Genomic DNA, 13,603 nt, shown 5'->3' with positions numbered 1-13,603 from the left:
CATAAAATATCTCAAACTCCACAATGGAATATGAATTTGTTTATGACTTCTTGTGGTAACTAGCTGGCAGTTATACTTTCTATTTACATATTAAGAAGTAATTGTTGAGTAAATTGAAGATTTCTGGCTTCTGGTAAAGATGGCAGATAGATAAGAGCAGAATACCGAGGCTCCCTGAGACGGACAACTCAGATATAGAAATTACACATTTTGAGGATTCCCAAAACAAGGAGATGGATACACTTAACCAGGATGAAACTAAAAGAAGAACCAATCAAACACCCAGTCACGGGGCTACTATTGAGGCAGCTAGGATTCCGTGCTCTTGCAGCCCAATTTCTTGCTGCTTTGACTCATTGCAATGAAGTGCAATTGCACTAAAGTCAGGGGTGCCAAGCCCAACAGAGGATGGAGCCCAACACTGCAGTGAGTGCTGGGAACAAAACCCTTCCAAGGGAAAGGGGTACTAATGAGATGACATTTTACAATCAGGCAGGACTGGCAAGAACAAGGAACAGCAGTGACTTCAGTCAGATGTTTCGTTTCCCTGATGAGATTGATGGGGTATGCTTGACCTGGATCACACCCCTAGCTTAGACTCAATAAGTTGTCCCAAACCAATTCCTACATGCCTTGCACACTAACACCATGAAGGCCTCAGCAGGTTGACTAACGATGAGGGGAAGTGTCTGCCTACACCACCCCTGTTTGCACCTCAATAACATACTGAAGTGAGCCAGACTACCTAGCCAGCACCCTTCAGAAGACACATGACCAACAAGGAAAGCGACTGGGACCTCCTATATACGCATGTATGGAAGAAACCAAAAGCATAAGAAGAGAAAGCAACAAGAAAAAATCCCCAGGCCCAATGCTGAGAACATTGATCCAGGACAGGTAAATACAAAAACGACTAAGCACAGTAAGCATGAAATATCAGAAATGGTGCCAGTGTACATAAAGAGATATCTTTGGGTCCTCATATATCAGTTCAAAAGTGAAATATTTAACAATCAAGTTAAGCAAGATATAAGTAGATTAATAAAAGAAACACTAAGCACTGCTCAAGAAGACATAGAAAGAAGAATGGAGGAACACAAAAAGAAGGAGACAAATGTTTCATGAAGAATTTAAAGAAACCATAGAATACATGAAATATGTTCAAAGAGATTACCAGGAAATTAAGAACTCCACTGAAGCTGGCAAACCTGCTTTAAAGAAACTTAGGATAGATTATCCAACTGGACGACATGTTTCAATGTGTGATTATGAAAGGAAAAATTTCTTAAAAGTAACCAGGAAACAAGCAGTAACAATAAAAATGCTAGAAGAGAACAACAGGATCTATAATTTGAGAATAAAGAATGTGAATGAAGAAGCAGGAGTTTAAACAAAGGAACTACAAAAGTTATTTGCAGAAATAATTAAGGAAAACTTTCCAAGATAGGAAAAGGAAATGAGATTCAGATGTATGAGGCATGCAGAACTCCAGGCACTTACAACCAAAACAGAGCTATACATATAATAATCAAGATCCCAGAGATATACATATAATAATCAACATATGAACAGAATATTAAAAGCCATCAGAGATAAGAAACACATCACCTATAAAGAAAATCCATCAAAATCTTGGCAGACTTCTCGACACAGACCATCAAATCAAGTAGAGCTTGGAGCAAAACATCCCAAGCCCTGAAAGAAAATAACCTCCAGCCCAGATTGATTACCCTGAAAAACTGCCTTTAGAAATTAATGGAGGAACAAGATGCTTGTATGACAAAGAGGAACTGATGGAATTTGCGATCACCAATCCACCTCTGCAGAGAATACTGAGGGACATTCTAGAGAGAGACAAAAGAACCAGGATTGCAGGAACAGTGACAAAGAGGCCTCAGTGAATAAAGCAGAAAGTACAATGAAGAAGGAAAGCAAACAAATAATGGCAGAAAAAAAAAAAACACAACGGAAATGAGGCAGAGAAGGTTGGCTATAATCTTTAATACAGATGGCCTTGATACACCTTAAAAAAGAAAAGAAAAAGAAAAAAAGAGAAACACAGGCAGAGTAGACCAGCACATAGGGTCCCCCAAGATGCTCTTTCTAGAAAATACAATTACCCTGAAAAAGGGTTTATGGACCAATAATCAAATATGAGAAAACCATCCTCTATGTGACAGGAAACCAGAGAGTAATAGGGACAACTCCATCAGTATTTGTAGATAGGTTGAAAAGATAGGCTTTAACAGGTAAAGGGATACAAAATGAGATCAAATCCTGGAGGGAGATGGTTCAGAATCACTTAGGTAAGTAGTAGGTTGCCGCCCCCAATCTAATACCGGAGGGTGTTGGTGAGACCCAAAATGCACAGTGCACCCTGGGGGAGTGAAAGGGGAAGAATAGTCTTTTAAAAAGACAGAAGAGGATATTGTTAATAGTGTATCAGAATTTAAAACCCACATTACTCTGCTTAGATAGATTTTATTCTATCCCAGTTTGTCTACTTGCACTAGGTCTGAGGGCACAGACAGCTTTCCCAAAAATAACAGGATATAGTACAGTAATCATCTTTAATTTTCTATTAACTTAATCTGGGGCCCTGTATAATTTATACTTCTTTATCATGACTGATCTTAGTTAAATCTTGTTTCTTTGTTTGATTGCTGTTTGGTACCAAAAGATTTTATTCAAAACTGTTACAATTGTTAGTGTCAAGTCTGGACAGTATAGTCAGCTACACTGAGATGACAAGACTCACTACGATACCCATTCTGATTTGATTACTACCTGTTTTTGAAGTTTTACCCTACCTACAAAGATTTTTATTAATATTGTTATATACTGCTTATTCAATTATGCTGTCTGATGATATAGCCAATTCTACTGAAGATAACAAGAGACAACACAGTAACCATTGTAGAACTCCTTGTAAAGTGGTTTTATGTGTCTTTTTCATTCCATGTGTTTACTGGAATTTGTATTTTTTTCTTGCTTTGTTTCAGGTCAACCTCTAATATGGAAAAGATAGAAATAACATGGTAAGACTCATGTATGCATAGAACTATAAACAGGTAATAAGAACTGATCTAATAACGCATGATGATATGAACAAATACTTTGAAGAAAAAGAGACACTACAATACCTAGTGCTGATCCTGTAGTGTCATGATGTGAAATCTAGCAATATTATTATTCTTTGTTCAGAGTGATTTTAGTCTGCTATGGTTTGTTTAATCTCAAATGAATATATGGATAACTGCATGCATGTTGAAGTTTACAGGAATGATAACCATATTACTAAGTTTTTGTTGAATAGTTGAACAGAGCTGTTTTCAGTCTCACTGTTTGAATCTCCACTTTGTATGTTTCACTTTTGTATCTTGAACAACTATTTGCAAGAGGCCAATCTGTAATCATCAACTAGTGATTTATTTCTGTTTATTTTTTCTTTGAAATTGTGTATTATTTCTACCCATTTTCTGTTTTGTTTAGTCTTTCTTTAAATAATTTTTTTTTAAAAATGAAAGATTTTGGCAGTAATTAGAATATACATTGAAATTTTCAAGAGAAAATTTACAGTCAGAGAACAGGAAAATTTACTATTAGAAAACAAAGGAATTTAGATCATCTGGACCTAGTAATTAGTTTGGCTAGATTCCTTTATCTAAGTAATTAATCCAGTACCTCATTATGTTTTTACTTTTTGTTGTTGTGGTGACACAATACCTGATACACAGAACTAGAAGATTGAAAGTTTTATTTTGGTTAACAGACTTTAGAGGTTTTAGTGCATATTCATCTGTCTCTAAGAGCAACATGGCAGAGGGGCATCACAGAGGAGAAACAGTCCATGCCATGGCAGGCATGAATCAGCAAGGACTCAAGGGAGGAGGAAGAATATATATATATATCCAGGCCATGCATACAGTGATCCACCACTTTCTACCAGGTCTCATCTCCCAGCATTACACCCAACTCTAAGCCCGTCAGTGGACTAATCCAGTAAAATCACATGATATCCAGTGACCTTCCAAGAGCCCTAATGACGATTGCATAAGGCTTTGGGAGAACATGTAGATACAAACCATAACATAGACACTGAAAGGACATGAATTATACAGGATATGAGATAAAAAATTCTCAGTGCAGAGTAATTGGCATGCCAATAATTGTAAAGGTTTGTAAAAACGTAATGAGGTTGGACCACACCTAATGTATACTTGGAAAGGCCAGATGAATATTCCTGGAAAGCTTCATGCCTAAAAGGACAGAGAAATCTGTTCTTTTGTTTACCTTCCCATTACAGACAAGTAAGTTTTTTTTCACATGTTGTAAGATTTGACGACTTTAACACCTGAAAAAATCCTTACAACGCAGTCTCTTATCTGCTTCATTTTCACTCCATAGACAATAGGGTTCATGGTGGGAGGCAAGAGCAGGTAGATATTGGCTACAATGATGTGACAAGATGGAGGAATTGTGTGATGTCCTAATCGATGGGGGAAAAATGAGAAGAAAGCTGGACTGCAAGACAAAAGTTTGGCACAGATGTGGGCAGAGAAGTTGCTCAAGGTCTTCTGCTGAGCATCTGCTGAGAAAATCTGCTGAGGAGAGGCTGACCACTGCCTGCAGGATCATGGTGTAGCAGACTGTGATGCACAGAATGTCAAAGCCTCCAATAAGGAGAGCAACCAACAGACCATAGATAGCATTGACCCTGATGTCACCACAGGACAACTTGGCAACAGACATATGGTCACAGTAGGTTTGAGGGATGATATTGCCTCTACAATAGGGCAAGAGCTTAGTGAGGAAAGTAAAAGGAATAATGAGCAACACTCTTCTCAAAAGGATGCAAGCCCAGACCTTAGAATCACAGGAGTGGTGAGAATGTTTGAGTATGGCAGAGGATAACAGATGGCCACACAGTGGTCCAAGACCATGAGCATGAGCACCCTGGATTCCATCCCTGTGAAAGTGTGGATGAAGAACATCTGGATCAAACATTCATCAAGTCCAATTTCCTTCAGATGAAACCAGAAGATGCAAAGAGCCTTAGGGATTGTACTAGAGTACATGATCAGATAAGTTAGAGAAAGTATAGCTGAGAAATAGTATATGGGCCTGTGAAGTGGGTCTTCATGATGAATGAGGTAGCGCAGTTCACAATCCCCAGCCATGGCCATGACATACATAGAGAAGAATGGTAAGGAAATCCAAATGTGCATGTCCTCCAGCCCTGGAATCCCATTAAGAATCAATGTAGATGGTGACAATTCTGTTTGGTTTAGAATTGCCACGGTTATGTTAGTGTGATCATTAATCACCTTATAGCACTGGTAAACTGTGATACAGATGCAGAAGAAAAAAATCATGATTATATTCACTGTCAGTTTCTTTATCTTTTTACCTCAAATGACATCTGCATGTTCAAATAACTAACTTGTTTTTCTGATTTTGAAGGAATATTAGCAAAGTCACGGCTTAAAATAAATAGTTTTTGCTTGTATATTATTTTTAAATGCATTCACTTAGCAATATATTCTATAAATAATTTTTGGTTTTCAGTACTTGCACAGTCCTTTAATGGGTAAATAATATTCCTTAACACAGATTAAGTGAATATAGTTTTTCTGAAAGTTTTCTTGTTGGGACTTATTTAAATATTAATAGGTACACTCAATTTTTGAAGAAAACTCAACATGCAAATCAACAAACTTTAAACAAATCCTATTTTTAGAGTAAAAATATAGTAATATCTTTTGAATGAACCACCTGGTAATGGAAGGGAAATAGCACAGGACCAGATTCAACCAGACAATGCATGCCTCATATCATACTCTTAGAATATTATGATCTTCTTAAAGAATATCAAGGCCTGGAGATTTAGCTTAGTGGCATAAGAATCTGATTGGAAAATACAAGGTTGTGAGTTTGATTCCCATTATCCCCCCCAAAACCCCAAGAATATCGTTTAGAGAATGTATTTAAGTTGCAAGATTTCAGACATGATTTTTAGCCATAATTTTTAAGAGTGTAAGCCAATTGAATGCTCTACAATTTATTAAAATATAAGTTAATAACAATGACTTGAAAAACACAAAATTAGCTAATGAGTAAAATTAAAGCATAAATGCATAAAATAAATTAAGTAAAATTCTTATCACAAAATTAAGATATCAAAAGTTTCAAGCTATATTAATAAAATGTTAAAGTGACAAAAGTCAGATCAAGTATATTGATTTTAAAGCTGAACATGGTGGCACATGCCGGTAATCCCAGCATTCAAGGGGCTAAGACATGGGAGTTACTGCAAGGTTGAGGTCATCCTGGGCTACATAGTGAGTTCAAGACCAATCAGAACTGCATAACCAGATTCTGCCTCAAAAAAAGAAGTATTAGAATTTGTGATGTTAAACTAAAATACTGAATTTACTCTTGAAAAGACAATATCGATCTGTTAATTACAATTCAAAATTATGTAAGGATTATAAATGGTTCTGCTATTAAAGGAAAACAGAAAGTGAAATAATGCACAATTACCAAAGAAAACATGCACAGAATTTGGAGAAGATTTTAGATGAAGTAAAAATTAAAGCAAGAGAAATTTGGATAGAATTTTTTTTTAATTCCAGCCAAAAGTTGTAGTAAAGATATAATTAAAATTTCTTGTATAGGATGATAGTTGTATGCTATTTTTGATTCACTAGTCTCCATGATGCTAACATAGCAATCACTGAATTTCTCTTTTTTAGTTTAATAATCTACAGTAGACAGAAGCGTTAATTAACAGGAGAAATTTTCAAATTCAGGTCTTATAAACGTTCTGATCTTCAATTCAGTGTTACTGATTAACATTTAAGAGACTATTTAGCTTTTTAACACTAAAAGTTGTATTTATATATACTTTAGATAAACAAAATATAGTAGTCTTAGTTTTAGCGACAGCATTTTCTACAGGCTCAATTAGTAAAATTTGTTTTAAAATGTGTACATTATACACTTCAAATGGGTTTTGTATAACTTATTTACCAATATATAGATTTCTCTGTTTATTTTAAAGAAAAAACAGAAAACTCAAGAAGCAAATGAGGCGGATCCGGAGTGTCTGCAGAAGCCCCTTCCTTTGTCTGAAGGACTGAATATTTCTGCAAGCAGGGAGGGATCGCAGGTTCCTGAGGCACCTCAGCCTGTGGTGAGTGCCCAGCACAGTCTGCCCAAATCTCAGACTGTTCCGGACCCCCCAGGCTTCTGGGTGCAGTGAAGTGGAGCAGTGGGTTGGAGGCCACTACAGCCCCTCCCCATCCCTCCCGGCTACACTTGGAAGTCTGCTGAGCTCCTGACGGATGGGCAGGCCTACACTAACCCCATAGCCCAGGCGCACCTAGCCATCTGCGTGCAGAGGAGGAGCTGGGCGGATCCAGAGTGCCTGCAGAAGCCCCTTCCTTTGTCTGGAGGACTGTGGATATCTCTGCAAGCAGGGAGGGATCACAGGCTCCTGAGGAACTGCGGCCTGTGGTGAGCACCCTAACCCGGCTGCGATTGAAGAGCTGTGGATCTTCCAAGGGGCAGGTGGGCGCACAGTGTGCTGAGGCCCAGCTTGTCTGGAACTGCGGAGTTCTGAGCAGGCAGAGGAGGGCCACTGGTTCTGTAGGCCCAATGGCTTGGGGTAGTGCAGTGTCAGAGTCTCAGTAGCTCCAAACATAGAAGGGGATTTTCAACAGATCCAGAGGAAGCTTTCAAATAACACTTGAAACACAGAAATATAGAAAATGACAAAACGAAAGAACAAATTACAACCTCAAACCTCCAGCCCATCTCAGGAAACCCTAGGAGCGATGTATATAGAAGAAAATATATCCCATCCACCTCATATATCGGACATAATATCTACTGAAGTTGACAAGCAACTCCAGGAAGCTTTAAAGAAATTCAAACTCGAAATAATCTCCCAGATAAAAGAAGAAATGATAAAAGAAATGAAAGAGAATCTAAATATATCTAAAGAAAACACAGATAAAAAATTGGAGGAACTAAACAAAAAGATAGAATCCCTAGACGAGCAATATAAGAAACAAACAGAATACATAATGCAGATGCATCGAGATATACAGGAAAAAAAAACTCCACTGAAAGTTGTAAAAAACGCCTTAATGAAAGTGAAGATAGAATTTCAGACCTTGAAGACATGGTTGCAGCTAGTGAACAGGAAAGGAAAGATCTTTTGAAAATAACAAGGAACCAGGAAACAACAATTCAACAACTGCAAGACGATGCAAAGAAGAATAACATAAGAATGATAGGGATTAATGAAAGAGAGGGAGACAACATAAAGGATGTCAAGAGGATATTTAGAGAAGTAATAGCTGAAAATTTCCCAAGCATGAGATCAGAAACTGACATCAGGATCAGTGAAGCATATAGAACTCCAAACACTCATAACCAAAATAAAACTATACCCAGACATATAATAATCACCATCCCAGAAATCCAACATAAGAATAGATTATTAAAAGCTGTCAGAGAGAAAAGACAGATCACTTATAAAGGAAAACCTATCAGAATCACAGCAGACTTCTCAGCACAAATGATAAAGTCAAGAAGAGCATGGAGTGAAATATTCCAGATCCTAAAGCAAAATGATTTCCAACCAAGACTGATATATCCTGCAAAACTATCATTCAAAATAGATGGTGCAATACGATACTTCCATGACAAAGAACAGCTGAAGAACTTCATGAACACCAAACCAAACCTGCAAAAAATATTGAAAGACAGTTTAGATACACAAAGGAAAAAACCACAAAGTAAAGCAAATAATTAAACAGAACAGAAAGATAAAGATGCAACAGCAGAGAGATAACATTCCTACAATTAACCAGCATTTAACAGTAATAACCATTAATGTAAATGGTCTCAATGCACCAATCAAAAGAAACAGACTAGCAGAATGGATCAAGAAACAAAATCCAACCATATGCTGTTTACAGGAAACTCATCTAACCCAGAAGGATACTCACAGACTGAAAGTCAAAGGATGGAAAACAATTCTTCATGCAGCAGGAATCCAACAAAAGGCAGGAGTAGCCATTCTGTTTGCAGACAATGTGAACTTTAAACAAACAATGACCATAAAGGACAAAGAAGGTCACTACATACTCGTAAGGGGAAAACTCCAAGAGGAAGAGATAACTATCTTAAATATATATGCACCAAACTCCAGAGCACCCAGTTATATAAAACATTTATTAACAGAAATGAAAACTCAAATTATCAGTAACACAATTGTAACAGGAGAGCTTAATACGCCACTGACACCAAGGGACAGATCAACCAGACAGAAAATGAGTAAAGAAATAACAGAACTGAATCACACCTGTGAACAAATGGGTTTGATAGATATATACAGAATGTTCCACCCAACAACATCAGAATACACATTCTTCTCAGCAGTACATGGATGATTTTCTAAAATAGACCATATATTAGCTCACAGAACATATTTAAACAAGTGCAAAAGAGCTGAAATCATCCCTTGCATGTTATTGGATCATAGCGCTCTGAAATTAGAAATTAATGATAAAAGATACTGCAAAAATCCCACAAACACATGGAAACTGAATAACACACTCTTGAGTAATCAGTGGGTCACAGAAGAAATTAAAGAAGAAATCAAGCAATACCTAAAAGAAAATGAAAATACAGATACAACTTACCGGAACCTGTGGGATGCAATGAAAGCCATCCTGAGAGGAAAATTTATTGCACCGAGTTCCCACATCAGGAAAACAGAACGAATACAAATAAATAACTTGATGATACACCTCAAACAGCTAGAAAAAGAAGAGCAAGTCAAGCCCAAAGCCAAAAGAAGAGAGGAAATTATAAAAATCAGAGCAGAAATCAATGAAATAGAGACTAAGAAAACAATCCAAAGAATCAACAAATCAAAGAGTTGGTTCTTTGAAAGAATAAATAAAATCGATAAGCCCCTAGCCAATCTTATTTTAAAAAAGGCAAGAAAAAGCTCAAATTCATGCAATAAGAAATGAAAAAGGAGAAATCACTACAGACCCAATAGAAATACAGAAGATCATCAACACCTATTTCGAAAACCTCTACTCTCAAAAGTTTGATAACACAGAAGAAACAGACAGATTCTTAGAAGCATATGAAGTGCCAAAGCTAGATCAAAAGGATGTAAAACTGTTGAATAATCCAATCTCTGTTACTGAAATTGAAAATGTAATTAAGTCCTTACCCACCAAGAAGAGCCCAGGCCCAGATGGATTCACTGCAGAATTCTACAAGAAATACAAAGAAGACCTAACGGCGACACTCCTCAAACTATTCAATGAAATTGAAAGGGAAGCAATCCTTCCTAAGTCATTCCTGGAAGCAAATATTACTCTAGTACCAAAACCTGAGAAAGACTCAACTAAAAAAGAGAACTATAGACCGATCTCCCTAATGAACACAGATGCAAAAATCCTCAATAAAATATTGGCAAATAGTATCCAGCAAATCATCAAGAAGATTATACACCATGACCAAGTGGGATTCATCCCAGGAATGCAAGGATGGTTCAACATACGCAAATCAATAAATGTAATCCACCATATCAATAAAGCCAAAAATAAGAATCACATGATCATTTCTATAGATGCAGAAAAAGCCTTCGATAAGGTCCAATATTTATTCATGATAAAAACTCTACAGAAAATTGGAATAGATGGTCTTTACCTCAATATAATAAAGGCCATTTATGACAAACCAACAGCCAGCATCATACTAAATGGCCAAAAATTGAAAGCCTTTACTTTAAAATCAGGCACAAGACAAGGATGTCCTTTATCACCACTCCTATTTAATATAGTACTGGAAGTACTAGCCAGAGCAATTAGGCAAGAAAGAGAAATAAATGGGGTAAAGATAGGAAAAGAAGAAGTTAAGTTGTCATTGTTTGCAGACGACATGATACTCTACATAGAAGACCCCCTAAGCTCCATTGAAAGACTCTTAGATACAATAAATAAATTCAGTAATGTGGCTGGATACAAAATCAATACTCAGAAATCAATAGCATTCCTATACTCAAACAACAAAATCACAGAGAGGGAAATAAGAGAAACTGGACTATTCACATTAGCAAGCAAAAAAATGAAATATTTAGGAATTACTCTTACGAAAGAAGTGAAAGACTTATACAGTGAAAACTATAATACACTGAATAAGGAAATTGAAGATGATCTCAGAAAATGGAAAGACATCCCTTGCTCATGGATAGGAAGAACAAACATTGTGAAGATGGCCATTCTCCCAAAACTCTTATACAGATTCAATGCAATCCCAATAGAAATACCATCAACATACCTTATAGATCTAGAGAAATCACTCCTAAATTTCATCTGGAACCAGAAGAGACCTAGAATCGCAAAGGCAATTCTAAGCAGCAAAGGCAAAGCAGGAGGCATCACAATCTCTGACTTGAAATTATACTACAAAGCAACAGTAGTAAAATCAACATGGTATTGGAATCAAAACAGAGGCGAAGATCAATGGAATAGATTAGAAGATACAACCACAACTACAAACACACTCAACCACCTTATCTTTGATAAAGGAGCCAAGCAGGTTCACTGGAAGAACGACAGTCTCTTTAATAAATGGTGCTGGAAAAACTGGCTCTCCATTTGCCAAAAACTAAAGCTAGACCCATGTCTATCACCATGTACTAAATTAAAATCTAAATGGGTCAAAGATCTGAATATTAAAAGAGAAACACTAAATCTATTGGAAGACAAATTGGGTAGAAACCTTGGAGATGTAGGAATAGGTAGAGAATTCGTGAACAGGACTCAAACTGCACGGGAAATACTTCCCAGAATCAATAACTGGGACCACTTCTTATTAAAAAGTTTCTGCATATCAAAAGAAATCTCCAGCATAGTGTAAAGAAAACCCACAAACTGGGAAAAGATTTTAGTGAACTCTCTCTCAGACAAGGGACTCTTGTCTAAAACATATAAAGAATTAAAAAAACTCAGACCCCCAAAATTCAAAGGTCCAATCCAAAAATGGGCATCTGAGATGAATACGCAATTCTCAGATGAAGAAATGCAAATGGCAAAGGAATACATGGAAAAATGCTCATCATCATTGGTCATTAGAGAAATACAAATTAAAACCACACCGAGATACCATCTCACTCCTGAAAGAATGGCCAGGGTCAAGAAAACCAACAACAAATGCTGGAGAGGCAGTGGGGAAAAAGGAACTCTCCTACACTGTTCGTGGGAGTGTAGACTGGTACAGCCTTTGTGGAGATCTGTCTGGAGATTTCTCAAAAAGTTGGGATTGGAAATCCCATTTATTCCAGCTACTCCACTTCTAGGCATATTCCAAGAAGAACTGAAAGCATCATACCACAGTGATATATGTGCACCTATGTTTATAGCAGCACAATTTGTAATCACCAGATCTTGGAAACAACCCAAGTGTCCATCAACTGAGGAATGGATAAAAAAGTTGTGGTATTTCTATACAATGGAGTATTATTCAGCTATAAAGAAGGATCACATTGAGATATTTATCAATAAATGGGCGCAGCTTGAGACCATACTCATAAGTGAAATAAATCAATCTCGCATGTATGAATACCGAATAGTTTCCCTAATGTAAGTAATGATTCAAATATATGAAAATATGTGCCAATCATGATTCCCCATTATGTGGCCTTGAATCCTTATAAAATTTTCACTTATTAACTAGAAAGACTTTATTCTGGGCTTCTTGATATGAAAATATTTGAAGCTATAGTATATGAAGTTTTATCCAAATATTAAAAAAAAAAGAAGCAAATGAACCTAAAAAACAACAACAATGAAAGCAAAAAGAAAAAAGCAACAAAAAAAACGAATAATCGCTATATAGATTTTCAAAACCAAATGATAAGAATTTAACGATGGTTGTTATACTGCATATTGTTATCTTCAAAATAGTTGCTCAGGAATAATGAAGCAGTAAAATGGAACAAAACACTGGATTTCAAAAGGAAATCCCCCACAGTTGCCACAATGCACAATGCCAGCCTCCAAATAGATGCCCAGACCACCAGCCCCAGGCCTATAAGATCAATCAAAAAACACAAACATCAAAATATTCCTTTCACTTCAGCTGCTATCATCTCACCTTGCGTTCCTGAATCAGTCAGGTGCTCACCAAGGCAAAGGGGAGCTTCTTCGGTTTTCCCAGCCCATGTGCCAGCTGGTTCACCAGAAGACATGGTTCACCTCTTTCCTGAGTCTTTTCTGACTCTCCAGGGCAGATCCTGGCTCACAGGCAGGCATAGTTTGGCTTCTGGCTGAGTCTCTTCACACTCCTACCCAAAATATAGATTTCCAATAGTTGAACAATCACTTGCAATAGATGAACAATCACTATATAGATGAACAATCACTTGCAATATTGGTAAGATTAACTCTGGAGATGCCTCCAAAAAATTCTGGCAATTCACATTCACTACTTTTTCAACTTAAGAACACACTTACTGTAGCCAGGTATGGTGGCACAAGTCTGTAATGCCAGCACTCAAGAGGCTGAG

The 13,603-nt window shown here is 36.9% G+C and overlaps 1 pseudogene; it reads right to left on the bottom strand.

The window, feature by feature from the left end:
• Window positions 1-4,322: 4,322 nt before the first annotated feature.
• Window positions 4,323-13,285, bottom strand: LOC100732185 (olfactory receptor 52N4-like; annotated as a pseudogene).
• Window positions 13,286-13,603: the final 318 nt, after the last annotated feature.

This window comes from Cavia porcellus, unplaced genomic scaffold, assembly GCF_034190915.1.
Source record: "Cavia porcellus strain 051 isolate PalLab524CR breed Dunkin Hartley unplaced genomic scaffold, mCavPor4.1 scaffold_9, whole genome shotgun sequence".
NCBI classification, from domain to species: domain Eukaryota; kingdom Metazoa; phylum Chordata; class Mammalia; order Rodentia; family Caviidae; genus Cavia; species Cavia porcellus.
This window is presented reverse-complemented; position numbering and strand designations above follow the sequence as displayed.